The 18715-nt window shown below is 38.0% G+C and overlaps 1 protein-coding gene across 3 annotated transcripts in view; it reads left to right on the top strand.

Moving 5' to 3' along the window:
* Positions 1-17381: 17381 nt before the first annotated feature.
* RALBP1 (ralA binding protein 1) overlaps positions 17382-18715 on the top strand; it is a 74729-nt gene continuing 73395 nt past the window's right edge. For 2 of the 3 annotated variants that reach the window (XM_045849934.1, XM_045849935.1), the window contains exon 1: positions 17382-17545. The gene's annotated coding sequence lies outside the window, so the exon portion shown is untranslated. The remainder of the gene's footprint in view (positions 17546-18715) is intronic. The other variant, XM_045849933.1, reaches the window with a different exon arrangement.

Genomic DNA, 18715 nt, shown 5'->3' with positions numbered 1-18715 from the left:
GGGAGGGAGGGAGGAAGGGAGGGAGGAAGGAAAGAAGGAAGGGAGGAGGGAAGGAAGGAAGGAAGGAAGGAAGGAAGGAAGGAAGGAAGGAAGGAAGGAAGGAAGCAACAGAGAGAGAAAGAGATGTTTAAAGCCTGAGAGTTGTAGGCAGAAGGTGACTAAATGTTGTCTGAAAGGCCCGTTTTTCTTTTCTTTTTTTAAATTTTATTTTAATTGTTGTTGCAGTACAATTTTCTATCTTTTACTCCCATCCCAGCCCACCCACCCAGTCCTCCCCTCCTCCCTCCCATTTCCACCCTCCCCTAGTTTTTTTTATCCATGTGTCCTTTATACTTGTTCCTGTAAACCCTTCCCCTTTTCCCCTGAAATTCCCCTGAAATTCCCTCTCCTCTCCCCTCTGAACACTGTCAGTCTGTTCTCTATTTCAGTGTCTTTGGTTATATTTTGCTTGTTTCTTTGTCTTGTTGTTTAGGTTCCTGTTAAAGGTGAGATCATATGGTATTTGTCTTTCACTGCCTGGCTTATTTTGCTTAGCATAATGCTTTCCAGTTGCATCAATGCTGTTGCAAAGGGTAGGAGCTCCTTCTTTCTTTTTATTGCATAGAATTCCATTGTGTAAATATACCATAGTTTTTTGATCCATTCATTTACTGATGGGCATCTAGGTTGCTTCCACAATTTACCTAGCTATTGTAAATTGTGCTGCTATGAACATTGGGGTGCATAGGTTCTTTTGGATTGGTGTTTCAGGGTTCTTAGAATAAAGAGCCAGCAGTGGAATTGCAGGGTCAAAAGGCAGATCCATTTTTAGTTTTCTGAGGAAGTTCCATACTGCTTTCCATAGTGGTTGTACCAGTCTGCAGTCCCACCAACAGTGCACTAGGGTCCTCTTTTCCCCATAACCTCTCCAACACTTGTTGTTTGTTGCTTTGATTATGATGGTCATTCTGACTGGTGTAAAGTGGTATCCCAATGTGGTTTTAATTTGCATCTCTCTGATAGCTAGCGATATTGAGCATCTTTTTATGTGTCTCTAGATCCTCTGTATGTCCTCCTTGAAGAAGTGTCTATTCAAGTCCTTTGCCCATTTTTTTAATTGGGTTGCTTGTCTTTTAGAATGGAGTTGTGTAAGTTCTTTATATATTTTGGAGATTAAACCCTTGTCTGAGGTATCATTGGCAAATATGTTTTCCCATACAGTTGGTTCTCTTTTTATTTTAATACTGTTTTCTTTAGCTGTGCAGAAGATTTTTATTTTGATGAGATCCCATTTGTTTATTCTTTCCTTTATGTCCCTTGCTCTGGGGGATGTATCAGTAAAAATGTTGCTGCATGAAATATCTGAGATTTTCCTACGTTCTCCTCTAGGGCTTTAATAGTGATGGCTTAAATTTAAATCTTTTATCCACCTTGAATGTATTTTTGTGTATGGTGTAAGTTGGTGCTCGAGTTTCATTTTTTTGCATGTAGCTGTCCAGTTCTCCCAACACCATTTGTTGAAGAGACTTTACTCCATTTTATGTTGTTTTTCCCCTTTGTCAAATATTAACTGACTGTAGAGACTTGGGTTTATTTCTGGGTTCTCTGTTCTGTTCCATTGGTCCATGTGCCTGTTTTTATGCCAGTACCTGGCTGTTTTGATTACAGTGGCCTCATAATACAGTTTGGTATCAGATATTGTGGTCTCTCCTACTTTGCTCTTCTTTCTCAAAATTGCAGCAGCTATTTGGTGTCATTTATAATTCCATATAAATTTTTGAAATGTTTGTTCTATGTCTGTGAAATATGCCGTTGGTACTTTAATAGGTATTGCATTGAATCTGTAAATTGCTTTGGGTAGTATGGACATTTTGATGATGTTAATTCTTCCAATCCGTGAATACCGTATATGTTTCCATTTGTTTGTATCTTCCTTAATTTCTTTCTTCAGTGTTGTGTAGTTTTGTGCATATAGGTCTTTTACCTCCTTGGTTAGGTTTATTCCTAGGTATTTTATTTTTCTTTTTGCTATATGGAATAGAATCTTTTTCCTGATTTGTATTTCTGCTGTTTCATTGTTGGTATACAAAAATGCCTTTGATTTCTGGATATTGACTTTGTATCCCGTTGTTTTGCCAAATTTGTTTATTAGGTCAAGCAGGTTTCTAGAAGAATCTATAGGATTTTCTATGTACACTATCATGTCATCTGCAAACAATGACAGTTTTGTTTCCTCCTTTCTGATATGGATGCCTTTTATTTCCTTTTCTTGTCTGATCTCTGTGGCTCCAACTTCCAATACTATATTGAATAGAAGTGGTGAAAGTGAACAATCTTGTCTTGTTCTTGATCTTAGTGGAAAAGATTTTAGTTTTTGCCCATTGAGTATGATGTTGGCTGTAGATCTCTCATCTATGGCCTTTATTATGTTGAGGAATGCTCCCTCTATTCCCACTTTGCTGAGTGTTTTTATCATAAATGGGTGTTATACCTCATCAAATGCTTTTTCCACATCTATTGATATGATCATGTGATTTTTGTCTTTGCTTTTGTTTATGTGGTGTATTACGTTTACTGATTTGCGAATATTGAACCATCTTTGCATCCCTGGAATGAATCCCACTTGGTCATGGTGTATGATCTTTTTAATGTATTGTTGGATGTGGTTTGCCAATATTTTGTTGAGGATTTTAGCGTCTATGTTCATCAATGATATTGGCCTGAAGTTTTCTTTGTTTGTTGTGTCTTTATCTGGATTTGGGATTAGGATGATGTTGGCTTCATAAAAAGAGTTTGGGAGTCTTCCATCATTCTGGATTTTTTGGAATAGTCTGTGAAGGATAGGGGTTAGCTCTTCCTTAAATGCTTTGTAGATTCTCCTGTGAAACCATCCAGACTCGGACTTTTGTGTGTCAGGACTTTTTTGATTACTGCTTCAATTTCTTCTGCTATTATTGGTCTGTTCAGGCTTTGTGTTTCTTTTTTATTGAGTTTTGAAAGATTATAGTTTTCTAGAAATTTGTCCATTTCACCTAGGTTTTCAAATTTCTTGGCATAAAGTTCTTCATAGTAATTTTTTACAATCCTTTGTATTTCTGTGGTGTCAGTTGTAATCTCTCCTCTTTCATTTCATATTGTGTTTATTTGGGTTCCCTCTCTTTTTTCTTGATGAGCCTGCTTAAAGGCTTGTCGATTTTGTTTATCTTTTCAAAGAGCCAGCTCCTGGATTCATTGATCCTTAAAACTGTGCTTTTAGTCTCTATGTCATTTAATTCTGTTCTGATTTTGGTTATTTCCTTCCTTCTACTTGCTCTGGGGTGTCTTTGTTGTTGTTCCTTGAGTTCTTGTAGACGTAGGGTTAGGTTGTTTGTTTGAAATGTTTCTATCATTTTTAGGTAGGCCTGTATTGCTATGAACTTCCTTCTCAGGACTCCCTTGGCTGTGTCCCATAAGTTTTGGGTTGTTGTGAGTTCATTTTCATTTGTTTCCAGAAACCTTTTGATTTCTTCTCTAATTTCATTCTTGATCCATTCATTATTTAACAGCATGCTATTCAATCTCCATGATTTTGAGTGTTTCGGGTTTCTTCCCTTGGGGTTGGTTTGTAGTTTCAGTCCTTTGTGGTCAGAGAAAATGCTTGGTATAATTTCAATTTTCTTGAATTTGTTGAGGCTTGCTTTGTGTCCTATCATGTGGTCTATCTTCGAAAATGTTCCATGTGTGTTTGAAAAGATTGTGTATTTTGCTTCTTTGGGATGAAAGGCTCTATATATATCAGTTAAGTCCATTTCCTCTACAGCATTGTTCAATGCCACAATATTTTTGTTGATATTTTGTTTAGAAGATCTGTCCATTTTTGACAGTGGGGTGTTAAAATCTCCTAGTATAATTGTGTTGCTGTCAATAACTTTCTTGAAGTCCTACAAGATATATTTGTGGGGCACTCCTATGTTAAGTGCATATATATATTTACTATGTTTATGTCTTCTTGATGGATTCTTCCCTTGAGTATTATGAAGTGACCTTCTGGGTATCTTTTTATGGTTCTTTTTTTGAAGTCTATTCTGGCTGATATGAGTATTGCTACCCCAGATATTTTTGCCTGTCCATTTGCTTGGAATATTTGTTTCCAGCCCTTCACTTTCAGTCTGTGTGGGTCTTTTGTTCTGAGGTGTGTCTCCTGTAGGTAGCATATGTGTGGGCCATGTTTTCTTATCCATCCTGCTATTCTGTCTTTTGGTTGGGCCATTTAATTCATTTACATTTAAGGTTATTATTTATAGGTACTTATTCATTGACATTTTTTCATACCTGTGCTCCTTTCTCTTTCATTGTTTTTATTCCTGTTCTTAAAGCAAACCCGTTAGCATCTGCAAAGCTTGTTTGGAGAAGGTATATTCTTTGAGGTTTCTTTTGTGTGGGAAGCTCTTTATTTGGCCTTCCATGTAAATTGAGAGCCTTACTGGATAAAGTAGTCTTGGTTGTAGGCCTCTGGTTTTCATTACTTGGAATATTTCTTGCCATTCCCTTCTGGCTTGGAGTGTTTCCATTAAGAAGTCACCTGCTAGTCTTATGGGGATGCCCTCATATGTTACTTCCTGGTTTTCCCTTGCTGCCTTTAAGATTTTGTCTTTGTCTTGGAGTTTTGCCATTTTAATTATGATATGTCTTGAAGTGGGCCTCTTTGGGTTCCTCTTGATTGGGACTCTGTGTTTCTTGGATTTGTGTGACTTTTTCTCTCATCAAATTAAGGAAGTTTTCCATCATTACTTTTTCAAACAGGTTTTCTATCCCTTGCTCTCCCTCTTCCTCCACCCCCTCCTTCTCCTCCTCCTCCTCCTTCTTCTTCTTTTCTCCTTCTTTCTTCTTCTTCTTTCTTCTTTTTTCCCTATTATACAGATATTATTATGTTTCATGTTGTCCTGCATTTCCTTTAACCCCTCTTCATTCTTTCTGAGCCTCTTTTCCTTGTCTCTCTCATTCTGTTTTTTTTCTACTTTGTCCTCCAGCTCACTGATCCAATCCTCTGCTTCATCAATCCTACTTTTGATTCTTTCTACTGTGTTCTTAAGTTCAGAAATTGTATTCTTCATTTCCTCTTGGCCCTTATTGATAGTTTCTATTTCCTTTTTCATGTTGATGTAGTTTGCAGTGAGTTCATTATAGTTTCTCTGTAGTTTTTGGTAATTCTCTGTGAGCTCTTTGAGTTTCCTTATAACAATTGCTTTGAACTCAGTATCTGCTGGTTGACTTGCCTCTATTTCATTTAGCATTCTTTCTGAGACTTCCTCCTTTCCTTTCATTTGGGTATTATTTCTTTGTCTTCCCATTGTTTGTGAGACTCTTCTTGGTAGCCTCTGCTTCTTAAATTGATCTGTTCTGAATCCCTGGGTTTATGATGTGAACTTCTATGTTAGAATACCTGTGAGATTCAGTGGTGCCATCTTCATGATCTCCTGAGCTTACTGGTCTTAGGCTGTTGTTTATGTTGGCTCTGTATTTGTCTTTGGGTTTTGATTGTTGGTGGGTCTTTCTTTGGTGGTTCCCTCCCACCAGCTGGTTAACTGAGGGTCACTCTGTCCACCACCTCTTGTATTTTGTTGTGCAGGTGTGGGCAGGTTGTGTTGAAGCTGGTTCTTGCATGTGTACAAGGTTTTGAGGATTCTCTCTTACTCTTGTTCAGTTGTTTGTTCTGAGTAATTTCTCCATTATTTAGTTGTATTTCCAGATAGGTCCTGGTTGAGTTAGTGTGGCTTCCACTCCCTCATTCACTTTCTTCTGTTGTTATCTGTTGGTAGTTCCTTTGTTGGTGGGTTTCTTCTTCTAGCAGGTATCCTGGTGTTCACAGCTTCTGCCGTTTGTTTTGTCAATGTCCTCTACAATTTTTGTAGAGGACAAAAATTGTCCTCCTATCTTCATATATGCTGGGGTACTGTTGGCTGTTTTCTCTGTTTCTCTGTAGATCAGCTGGGTTTTTCACCTGTGTGTAGGGGGAAGTGGAATTCACTCTCACCTACCTTGCCACCATCTTCAGTCTGTGTTGCTTATTTTCTTATATGTCTGGGAATTCTTTGTTCATATCTGCTCTCTGTAAAACTGTTCATAAAACTACCCTTCATGAAGGGTTGGAATGGACTACAGGATAGCAGTAGAAACTTTTGGTAGTCAAGTCAACTTTTCATTAATAAGTTTCTCTGACAGAAAAAATAATACTAAAAGTAATACACTGGAAGATTCACAGCCAAGCAGTCATAACTTTTATATCTGCAAAGTAAAACATTCTGTAGGTAGTAAAAGTGATAAGCTCATCAATGCATCAAAATTCCCAGAACCTTTCAAGATAAAAAAGAGAAGTATTTCATGAGGATATATATTTCATTCAATAATAAGATAAATATAATAACTGAAATGTCCACTATTTCAACCATGAGGTAAATTAATTCTTGTTTTCATAGTAGAAATTTTAGTTTTTAACAGCTCAAAATATTTTTTTATTTTCTATTTTTTACTATTTTGATTTAATCTTTATTGTATTTTTTTCCATTACCATTTAGTCCTCCAAAACCCTCCTCCCTCCAGCAATCACCACACTGTTGTCCATGTCCATAAGTCCCTTTTCCTTGTTGTTTAATCCCTCTATTCCCTAACCTAAACCCCATCCCCCAGCTGTCATTCTGCTCTCCATTTATTAATCTGTCCTTATTTTCCTTGTTAGTTCACTTTGTTCATTAGATTCCACATATGAGTGCAATCATATGGTATTTGTCTTTCTGTGACTGGCTTATTTCACTTAGCATAATACTCTCCATGTCCATCCATACTGTCACAAATGGTAAACTTTTCTTTTTTTCTATAGCTGTAGTGTTCCATTGTGTAAATGTCCCATAGTTGTTTTGTCTGCTCATTTACTATTGGACATTTGGGTTGCTTCCATATCATGGCTATTGTAAATAACACTGCATTGAACATAGGTATGCTTAGGTTCCTTCAAATATATTCCCAGAAGTGAAATTGCTGGGTCAAAATGCAGATCCATTTTTAATTGTTTGAGGTATCTCCATACTGCTTTCCACAGTGGCTGACTTCCCACCAACAGTGCAAAAGTGTTCCCCTTTCTCCACATCCTTGTCAGCGCTTGTTGTTTGTTGATTTATTAATGATAGTCATTCTGACAGGTGTGAAATGGTATCTCATTGTCGTTGTTATTTGCATTTCTCTGATGATTAGTGACGTTGAGCATCTTTTCATATGTCTATTGGCCAACTGAATGTGCTCTTTGGAGAAGTGTCTATTCAGGTCCGTTGCCCAGTTTTTAATTATTATTATTATTTTTGGTGTTGAGTATTATAAGTTCTTTATAAATTTTGGGTATTAACCCCTTATCAGATGTATCAGAGAATATGTTCTCCCATTCTGTGGGTTGTACTTTTATTTTGTTGATGATTTCCCTTGATGTGCAAAACCTTTTTAGTTTGACTTAGTCCCATTTGTTTGTTTTTCTCTTTTCTTTCCCTTGTGTGGAGAGATATATCCGATTAAATATTGCTAAAAGCAATATCTGAGATTTTGCTGCCTAAGTTTACTTCTAGGACTTTTATGGTTTGGGGTCTAATATTTAAGTCTTTGATCCATTTGGAATTTATTCTTGTGCGTGGTGTAAGAAGGTGGCCTAATTTGAATTTTCTGCATGCATCTGTCCAGTTTTCCGAACACTATCTATTGAATAAGCTATCTTTAGCTGATTGTATGAGTTTGCTTCCTCTGTCAAATATTAATTGACTATAAAGGTGTGGGTTTATTTCTGGGCTCTCTATTCTGTTCCATTGATCTGTGTGTCTGTTTTTATGCCAGTAGCATGCTGTTTTGATTACTATGGCCTATGAACTAGAGTATAGTTCAATATTAGGTAGTGTGGTTCCACTGACTTCGTTCTTCCTTTTCAGGATGTCTGTTGCTATGCAGGGTGTTTTGTTGTTCCACATATATTTTTTAAATATTTGTTCTGGATCTGTGAAATATGTCATTGAATCTTGATAAGAATTGAGTTGAGTCTATAAATTTCTTTGGGTTAAGGACATTTTAATGATGTTAATTCTTCCTATCCATGACCATGGTATGTGCTTCCACTTACTTGTATCTTCTTCAATTTATTCTGTGTCTTATAATTTTCCCAGTTCAGGTCTTTTATATCCTTGGCTAGGTTTATTCCTAGGTATGTTATTGTTTTTAAAGCAATTGTGAATGTGATTGTTTTCTTAATTTTTGTTAGTTCATTATTGGCATATAAAAATGCAACTGACTTCTGCATATTAATTTTGTATCCTGCTACTTTAACGAATTCATTTATCAGCTCTAGTAGTTTCTTGGTGGAATCTTTGAGTTTCTCTATGTACAGTATCATGTCATCTGAAAATAATGGCACTTTTACCTCTTTGTTTCCAAATTGGATGCCTTTTATTTCTTCTTCTTGTCTGACTGCTGTGGCAGACTTCCAATACTATGTTGAATAAGAGGTGAAAGTGGACATCCTTGTTTTGTTCTCGATATTAAGGGGAACACTTCTAATTTTTGTCCATTGAATATGGTGCTGGCCATGAGCTTGTCATATATACCTTTGTTATGTTTAAGCATATTCCCTCTATTCCCACTTTGCCAAGAGTTTTTATCATAAGTGGGTGCTGATTTCATCCAATAATTTTTCTGTATCTATTGATATGATCATGTGATTTTTATCCTTCATTTTATTTAAGTTGTGAATCACATTTATTGATTTGTGGATGTTGTATCATCCTTGCATTCCTGGAATAAATCTCATTTCATCATGGTGTATGAACTTTCTGATGCATTGCTGTATTCAGTTTTCTAGTATTTTGTTGAAGATTTTAGCATCTATTTTCATTAGGGATACTGGCCTATGATTTTCTTTTTTTGTAGTGTCTTTACCTGGTTTCAGAATTAGGATAATGCTGGCCTCATAAAATGAGATTGGGAGCTTTACCTCCTCTTGAATTTTATGAAATAGTTTGAGAAGGAGAGGTTTTAGGCCTTCTTGGAATGTTTGGTAAAATTCATCTGTGAAGCCATCCAGTCCAGGACTTTTGTTTGTTGGGAGTTTTTTTTATTACTGCTTCAATTTCACTAGATGTAATCTATCTATTTAGATTCTCTGATTCTTCCTGATTTAGTTTAGGAAGAATGTATGTTTCTAGAAATTTATCCATTTTGTCTAGGTTGTCCAGTTTGTTGGCATATAGTTGTTCTTAATATTTACTTACAATCCTTTGTATTTCTATTGTGTCAGTTGTTATTTCTCCTCTTTCATTTTGATTTTACTTGGTTCCTTTCTCTTTTTTCTTGATGAGTCTGGTTAAAGGTATGTAAATCATTTTTATCTTTTCAAAGACAAGCTCTTAGTTTCATTGATTTTTTTTTAGACTCTATTTTATTTATTTCTTCTTGGATCTCTATTAGTTTCTTCCTTCTACTCACTTTGGGCTTTGTTTGATTTTTTTTCAAGTTCATTTAAGTGTAAACTTAGATTGTTTTCTAGAGCCTTTTCTTGGTTTTTGAGATAGGACTGTAATGCTATGAATTTCCCTCTTAGGATTTCTTTCCCCATTTCCCACAGATATTGGATTGTTGTGTGCTCATTTTCATTTTTTTCAAGATATCTTTTGATTTCTTCCTTGATCTCATTAGTGGCCCACTCATTGTTTCATAACATGCTATTTAGCTTCCATGTTTTTGCATGTTTTTCAGTGTTCTTGTGATTGAGTTTTAGTTTCATAGCATTGTGGTCCAAGAAGATGCTTGATATGATTTTAATTTTCTTAAATTTACTGAGACTTGTTTTGTGTCCTAACATGTGGTCTACCCTAGAAGATGTTCTATATGCACTTGAAAAGTATGTATATTCTACTGCTTTGTGATGAAATGCTTGATAGAGATCCATTAAATTCATTTGCTCTAGTGTGTTGTTTAAGGCTGCTGTCTCCTTGTTGATTTTCTGCCTGGAAGATCTATCCACTGAAGTCAATGGGGTGTTAAAATCCCCAGCTGTGACTGTATTTCTGTTGATCTCTCCCTTTATGTCCGTGAAAATTTGCTTCACATATTTAGTTGCTCTTATGTTGTGTATGTAAATGTTTACTAGGGTTATATCCTCTTGTTGGATTATTCCCTTTATCATTATGTAGTGCCCTTGCCTTGTGTCTTACTATACCCTTGCTTTTAAAGTCTATTTTGTAGGGTATAAGTACTGCTATACCACCTTTTTTCTTTTCCATTTACATGAAATATCTTGTTCTATACCTTTAGTTTTAGACTGTGTGTATCTTTCGATCTCAGATGTGTTCTTGGAGAAAGCATATGTATGGGTCTTATTTTTTTATCCAGTCAGTTCTGCTATGTCTTTTGGCTGGAGCATTTAAGCCATGTACAGTTAAGGTGATTATTGATAGATACATAAGTAGTGCCATTTTATTGTTAGACTATTTTCCTCTGCTTTTTTTCTTTCTACTTTTATTCTTTTCCTTCAAGCAAGCCCTTTAATATTTGTTGCAGTACTGGTTTGGTGTTAAAAAAGCTCCTTTAGCTTTTTCTTGCCTGGGAAGCTCCTTATTTCTCCTTCAATTTTAAAAGATAACCTTGCTGGGTAATTCAGCCTTGGTTGTAGGTCCTTGCTTTTCATCATCTTGAATATTTCACACTACTCCCTTCTGGTCTGAATGGTTTCTGTTGAGAAATCAGGTGACAGTCTAATTGGAGCTCTCTTGCATGTAACTACCTGCTTTTCTTTTGCAACTTCTAGGATTCTCTCCTTGTTTTTAAGCCTTGCCATTTTAATTGTGATGTGTCTCAGGATAGGCCTCTTTGAGTCCAACTTGTTTGGAACTCTCTGAGTTTCCTAGACTTGTTTCTTTTTCCTTCACCATGTTAGGAAAGTTTTTGGTTATTATTTCTTCAAATAGGTTCTAGATCCCTTGCTCACTCTCTTCTGCTTTTGCTATTTCTATGATGTGGATGTTGATATGCTGCATGTTGTTCAAAATGTGTCTTATGGTTTGCTCATTTTTTAAAATTTGTTTTCCATTTTGCTGTTCTGCCTGAGTGTTTTTTTCTACCTTGTCTTCCAAATCACTGATTTGATTCTCTGCTTCATCTAACCTACTGTTTATTCCTTCTAGTGTATTATTTATTTCAGATATTGCATTATTTATTTCTAACTGGTCCTTTTTTATATTTCTTTGTCTTTTTTCATGCTGTTGAGTATCCTTATAATCATTACTCTAACCACTGTATCTGAAAAATTTCTTGCCTCCATTCCACCTAGGTTTCTGGTAATTCTCTCATTCTTTCATTGGGGCCTTTCTTTGTCTTCCCATTTTGACTGCTTCTTTGTATTTATTTCTATGTATTAGGTAGATTTGCAAAGACTCTGTTGTAGGCCTTTGTCAGACACTGCTTGTGACTGTCCCTGTTCAACCTGTTTGGAGCTATCACCATCCACAACATGTGGCTCCCTCTGCTTGGTCTCTCCCAAGCTTGTATGTGTGCAGTAATAACCAGGCTATGCACCATGGTCAGCTTTTATCAGCCCCAGGCTCTGGGGAGGGTCAGCTGAAGTCTCAGAGAGTGCCTAAAGATCCACAGTAATTGTTAAACTAATCAATGATATAGCCTCAAGCTGTAATCAGCAGCTGGGCTTAAGCTCCATAGGGTGGGGGATGGTAATTGTTATGGACAGGGCTATTGCTTCCCCTCAGACTGATGCTACTGGGAGAGGAGTGCTCTCTCTGAGTAAGATGGCATCTGCAGTATGAGGAATGACTCAGCACAGGGAAACTGGTGGCTGTTCCTTTACTTCTCTATGCAAAGCCACCACTCCCAGACTCTTTTCAAGCATGTATAGTCCACTCTGCCCTCCCTCTCCTGGAGCAGAGAAAGTGGCTGCAAACAAAATTTGGTGTGTTGACCTTTAAGAGACTCTCTGAGTCTACAGCCTTTTCTCCCTCAAAGACAGAAACCCTGCTGCTTTTCACAACTGGATGTTAACTGGCTTCTTTTCTGGCTCTGGTACTGTATGTTGGGGAGCTCAGCTTGGGGTTTAGACCCCACACTTTTGGGTTGAATCTTCTGATCACTGAAATATCCCTCTGGAACTTTAGCTGCTGCCTGTGGAAGCCCATACAGACCTCTCATGCCTCTTCCTCACTTCCTGTCAGTATTACTGTGGTGAAGTGATTTCTTTTGTCTGTCTGTGGTTGTAAGGCTTCTCTCCAGCTATTCTTCAGTTGATTATTCAGGATGATTTCTCTAGAATTTATTTGTAAATCCAGATTGGTCCTGAGAGGAGTTTAGTGAAGCTTTCACTTACTCCTCCACCATCTTTAATCTCTCTCATGATAGAAATTTTAAAGTGAAAGGGAGAAGATATATTAAGCAATGTTAGTAAAATAAGACATTTTAAAATAGTATAAAATGATTGAAAAAATTATATTGGCATTGTATGTCCTAACTTTTTAAATCTAGATCAGCTCCTTGGTAACACATCTTGTTTGTATACTTTATATTAATTATAGATTTTAAATATTAACCTATTAAATCTCTCATTATTTTCAGATGTTTCAACTATTAGCCTTTCAAAAATACATGTTTAATTCCTAATAGTTCTTCAAAATTTTCCCACAATTTTACTTTTCTGTTTTTGGTTACTAATGAACAAGGTTTCTAGTTAGAAAAGTTATTTAAGTAAGAGATTCAGATATATATTTAATAACTAGATAAGCCTCAACAACATAATGACTACTTTATTTGTTCTTTAATTTTTTTCTTTCTTACTCTTTCTAGTGTATGACTATTCTAATCAGACTGTTCTAATCACTGTAATCAGAATATAATAATTTTTTAAAGAAAATGTTATAATTTAAATTTATGACATAAATTTTACTATTCTCTCCTAAATGATTAAACAAAGCATTGTCTTTAGAACATATGATGGATATGGAAATAACTTTGTTATACTATATGGATGACTGCAAAGTAAAATTTTATCTGAATCAGATTTATAGTTTATTTAATTGTGGAACATTTTTAGGATTAGAATGGATTGAGGGAGAACAGTATTAATTTACTTTCAAGAAATCAGTCAACATGATAATCCATTCTATTTTTCTTCTATATTTAGTCAGTAGTGGTGCTAGAAAAAGAAAATCTACAAATTGAGTGAGCTCAACTACCACAAAGGTTTACCAACCTTTCTTTTGAGGAGGGGGTTTGATGAACTATAGCAAAAACTCAGGAGGAATGGGGATGTTTTAGAGATAATGCTATCTCAACTTCAACAAGAAAGAGAAAGAAGAAAGAATTTGGCAGAAGTATATACACACAAAATAAATCATTTTACAGGACCCCCTCACTCCACCAAACTTTGAATCACATCATTTGGTATAGCTTCATTATTAATTTGAATGATTGCAAAGAACATCCAGACATGATCATAATTGAAATGTAAGTATAAACTGCATTCTAGTATTAACTGTAAATTATTTGGTATAATCTGAGATTTGTATAATATAAGGTTATATCCAGACAGACTGGCTCTAGAATCCATGATCTAACCACTATGTGAAATAAATATTTATTTAATTGAAAATAAATATATATTTAAATTAAATGTACAGTGCTTGTTACAGAATAGTCAGTCCAAGAATAGTAGACATTATTGTTTCAAGCAAGAGGAAGAAGACATATACAGTTGCAAAGTACATCATCCAGGAATATAAAGTTAGTGGTGGGTTTGTTACCACATAGAGAGGGCCTACCAGAAAATGAAGCCAACATAGACAAAGAAGAACCAAAAGATGGTAAGAGAGAATCCCAATGATGCATTTGAGGCCCAAGAACCACCTGTGTCTGGAGACAGTATCTTGGTCTTCTTGGTTATTGCGCCAATAAATTCTCCTTTTTCATTTATGCAAAATTGAATTGAATCTGTTACTTGCTACTAAAAGAGTTTTAATAGCCTTATTGCACAAAAATTTATTAAACATCTATTATGCCAGGCATTCTATAAGTAGTCAGCAATGGTGGGGAAAAAAAGGAAATGGTGAACATGCTTGTGAAGTTCACCTTTAGAACATGCCAACTACCTGAGACAGCTGGTTCAGCAAAAGGTGTCACTTTGTGGTAATTTACAGATCCTTGGAGAATAAACAAATCATTCCTTCAGGAGCCAGGGAGATTCACGAGTTCTTGTCATAAATTACAAATAAATGACCACAAATTCTTTATAGAGTCTATTTCTGCATCCTGGGGCTTGCCATGTGACTTGCTTTAGCTAATGTCACATTAGCCACTTGAAATTTTGTAAAACACTTGAATCTTGTGTGTAGAGCAGGAATTTTCAAACTTTTCCATCTCATGGCACACATAAACTAATCACCAACATTCTGAAGCACACCAAAAACAATACATATTTTTTGCCTATCTGACATAAAAAGGTATAATTTTGGTTCATTCACACCAAAGGATAATTGTGTTGGCTGTCGTCACATATTTATTTGACAGTCTAAGGGAAAAGAGATCAGTACCCCTGAATGAATAGTTAGGTATTGCATATTTTAACAATTCTGGCAGCACACCAGTGTGCCTCTTGCAGCACAGCAGTTGAAAATTACTGGTGTACATGAATTGTTAACCATGTCATATAGCCATCTAAAAGTCTCTTCCACAGTTTATTTTTAAGTAGGAACTTGGATTAGTCAGGACCTATCAATGTCATGTAAAAGAAACTCAATTGAATTAGTTAGGACTTTGAGAGTTTTGAGTCACAGAAAACCCCTAATACAAACCGTCTTAATACGGGATATTCATGGCTCACAATTCTAAACAGCGTACACATTAGTCTATAGGTCAAAGAGGTGAGGTCTGATAGCGCAGGTCTAATGTTGCCACCAAATACAAGGTTCTTGTCTTTTCCAGCATTCATTTGTCAGTATGGACTTCATCTTCAGTCTCTCTACTGGTGCCTTTCCCTTAAACCCATTCGCTTCAGCCTTTCCTCTTGTAGGAGCAAAATGGTTGCCACATTTTCAGGTATCATGTACTTACACCATACCAGAAAAGCAAGGATGCCACCGTTTACTACAAGCCTCAACTCAAGTCTCTGTGGGGCTCATTGGTTCTGATTAGGTTACATGACCATCTCTGAAACTCTCAGCCACTAAAGTGTATAGTTATGCTGCATAGCTTCAATGGGAGGAATGAATGTTCAGGAGGCAACCAACAAATATGTTCTATAACCACACAAATTAGTCCTAAATAATAATAAATAAATAAATAAATGTATCAGCTTACCCAACTAGGCTCATGTGCTCAAAGCATCTAAAGAAGAGTTATAAAAACCATGGCCTTTGAAACTGAAACCAGTTTTCATGCTACCAACTCTTGGTTTCTGTCCATTTCCAGCCCCATCATCACATCTACCCCATTTATTCCTCCCTGTAGACAGGCCTCTTTATGTTGTGAAGAACATGGCCAGCAGCAATTACCTCAGTAAAAAGCTCTTTCTCCTTTCATGTCTATGTCCATACAGCAATTTCAAGCAAGAGCTCAAAAATGCTCCAACTTGAGTCAGTGCCTACCTTTTGGCCCAAGCAGTGTTGCCAGAGGTAAAGAGCATTGTAGTTGTCATGGTAATGCACCCATTTTTAAAAATTTTTTTTTAGTAGTCAGAGGACACTATTTTGTTGCTAGAGGGAAAATAGGAAAGCTTTTCAAGCAGTCAGAAAACAGTGGCTACCACAGACCATCTTGGTATCCAATTGTGGGAGGCTCTTGAATGTCAGGCTGAGGGGGCTGAACTTCACTGGGTAGAAAATGCAGAGTACAAGGGAGAGACCTATTGTCAGATTTGAGGGAAGCTGATCTGAGTGGTACAGTGCAAGATGGATTACAGAAGTCAATCCAAATATTTAATGAAGTTCTAAAGAGAGTAATGAATTTAGGTGTGAAAGGGATTGGGAAGGACCATCTACCCCAAATCATGGAAGGATTGGTAAAGATTATCTATCCCAAATCGTTTTTCCCACGAATAAGCTGCCAAATTTTATAAAACAAGACACTTCAAAAGACCCCTGATTTCCAGCCATTTTCAGCCTTTTTCCTCTCATGGCACACATAAACTAATTACTAAAATTCTGAGGCACACCCCAAAATATATTTTTTTGCTGACCTGACAAAAAGTGGTATAATTTTGATTCATTCACACCGGATGGCTATTATTGGGCCCCTGACTAAATAGTCAGGTATTGCATGTTTAAAAAATTCTCGTGGTACACCAGTTGAAAATTTCTGCTTTAAATATTTGTGAAGGATTTCTGGAGGAACTCCATTTCTCTTTGCAAGCTAAATACGCACTGAGCAGTTCTACGTACTAATTCAGGTGTTTCTCTGAACCAAAGAAGGTGGCAGAAGGTGGCAGTCCTGCTATCCCGCAAAAAACAAACGCTGTCAATTCCGATTTTAGGAATTCTGAAGATGGTCCAGACCATCCTATAAGTGTTTCCTCAGAGGCCCAAAGCGCTTCCTTTAACCCAAATCCCGAGAGCAGGAGTCCTGGCCTTCAAGCCAAAGACGCCCTACCCAGCCTGAAACCCGGAAGATGTCCCACCAGTTATGGGCTGGGCCGGCCTCCTAGGCTAGTTTAACTGGTTAGGTTGATTGAAGCCCGCTAGCACAAAAGGTCTCAACTTCGGTAGCTGGGGCAGGGACTGGCTAGAGCGTCAAGAGGAATGGTATTTCCTTTCTCACTGCAGACGGTGTCCCCAAACCATTTTCGCTGATATTCGGGAAGAGTGAGAAATAATGGAACAAGATGACTTGGATTTTAATTTGGGTAATTGAATAAACAATGGTAAAGTATACTGAGACACACTTATCGAAGAGATCCACACTTGGCGGCGAACAGACTTTTGCTTTCAGATAATACTGAGTGTAGGTTATCTATGAAACATCTGCTACAGAATTGGGTGTGTGTGGGTTTGGATGTTCGCTGCGGGTAGGGTACGTCCCACACGGTCCTCCTAGAACGGAAACTGCGCAGGCGTTTGCAGAGCGGTCCGTTCTCTCTCGCGCTTCCTCAGTCTCCTCAAGTAACTTCTGGGCCTCAGGAGGCCCGGTTCTTCCTGGATGTTGTAGTGTGTTTCCTTCACAGAGAGCCCTCCCGCAGACTGGGCGCTGGGTTTCCAAGAACTACATCTCCCAGCGTACCCCGCGCGAGAGCACCCGGCATTTGCCCTCATCAACCTTAGCGGTCTGTACCGAGTGGAGGACCTAGGAAGCCGGCTGCGTCGGGAGGAGGGAATGCGCTTGCGCTCTGGGTTGGCTCGTTTTGTTCCGTTCCAATCACTGTAAACAGGCGGACGTTGGGGCGGGGTGAGAATGGGGCACCCGAGGCCGGCCAGGGGTGCAGTGCAGGAGGCAGCTACGGAGGCTGCAGCGGCAGCGTGAGCGCGAGGAGGCGGTGGCTGAGCTGGGGTGGGCGGTCGCGCAGCGGCGGGCACAGGTTAGTGAGGGGCAGCGTTGGTGTGCGGGGGTCTCAGTGATGCCTTCGTTCCATGCCCGGGGAGTCTTCTCCTCACCCGCCTTGCAGCGGTGTCTGTCAGGCAGTCTGCGGGGCTGGACGCTCGAGGCTCGCGGGGCTGGAGTTGGGGGTGGGGGGCGTGGCCGCCCCTAGGTGCGGGTTCTTTCCGGGGAGGCTTTTCCTCTGTTTTCGCCGTCCTTTGCTGTGCGTTCCTCCCACAAGCTTGCTGGGCCTCACTCAAGGCGGCTGCATTTGTAATTAGGTGCACTTGGGGTCTGGAGGAGAGTCAGGAACCGAACCCCTCCCCCCTTAGAAGCTCCAGGCCTCAGGGCAGCTCTTGGGCACTAAGGAATGGAAGTGAGGGAACTCGGTCATTTATATAATCATACTGTTTTCTAATCGAACCCAGAATATCGACCCGTTTCCAGTTCTTGTTCAGTGGTCTATGAAAAGGCTCTTGATGTTTCCCACTGCTGGCTTGTAAGCAATGGGGCTCCTTTGGGTGCTGCGGTCCTTAGTTCAGGTTTCAGTGGGAATGGATGGACAGATCTGCGATTGAGAATTACTATCACAACTCATTTACTAGTGTACGTGTGCAAAAATGCTGTTATTGAGGTCAGCTTTTTTTTTTTTTTGATGTATCGTTATGAGAGTGAAACAGGTTTTACAAATATTACACACCTTAGTTTTACCTGAAGTAATTACGCTGTTTCAAGTTTGGGGATTCATTACTACAGAGCTTTCTTGATCAAGCATCATTATTTCCCTAGGGCCTAATAGGTAATTCTTGAAGATAATTAAAATGTTAATTATAGGTAGCTTGAATGTGCGTGTAAAAGAGGTACAGTCGCTTGGACGTTACGTTGAGTTAACACACCATCAAACCTCATTAGAAAAGCTTTCACTGAATTTTTGGTTTGTGGAGTGTATATGTGTAATGCTGGAATACTTTGAGTAGCATTCCATCATGCTTCCCAGTTAATTATAAAACATTTAAGTGGTGATAAGGAATGGACCCTTTTGGTTTGGTGATAATGAAGGCAGCACTTCTCAGTGGGACTGTGAATCAGAAAGGTAACCTCACTTTTTGTCTTTTGAGTTATCATAGTGATTTGATCATTACTTTCTGAGTATTTTTATGAAGAGGAGTAA

Source organism: Phyllostomus hastatus, unplaced genomic scaffold (genome assembly GCF_019186645.2).
Source record: "Phyllostomus hastatus isolate PE091 unplaced genomic scaffold, TTU_PhHast_1.1 phas_contig_80, whole genome shotgun sequence".
NCBI classification, from domain to species: domain Eukaryota; kingdom Metazoa; phylum Chordata; class Mammalia; order Chiroptera; family Phyllostomidae; genus Phyllostomus; species Phyllostomus hastatus.
Note: the sequence above shows the minus strand (reverse complement) of the source record. Positions and strands in the feature narration are given on the sequence as shown.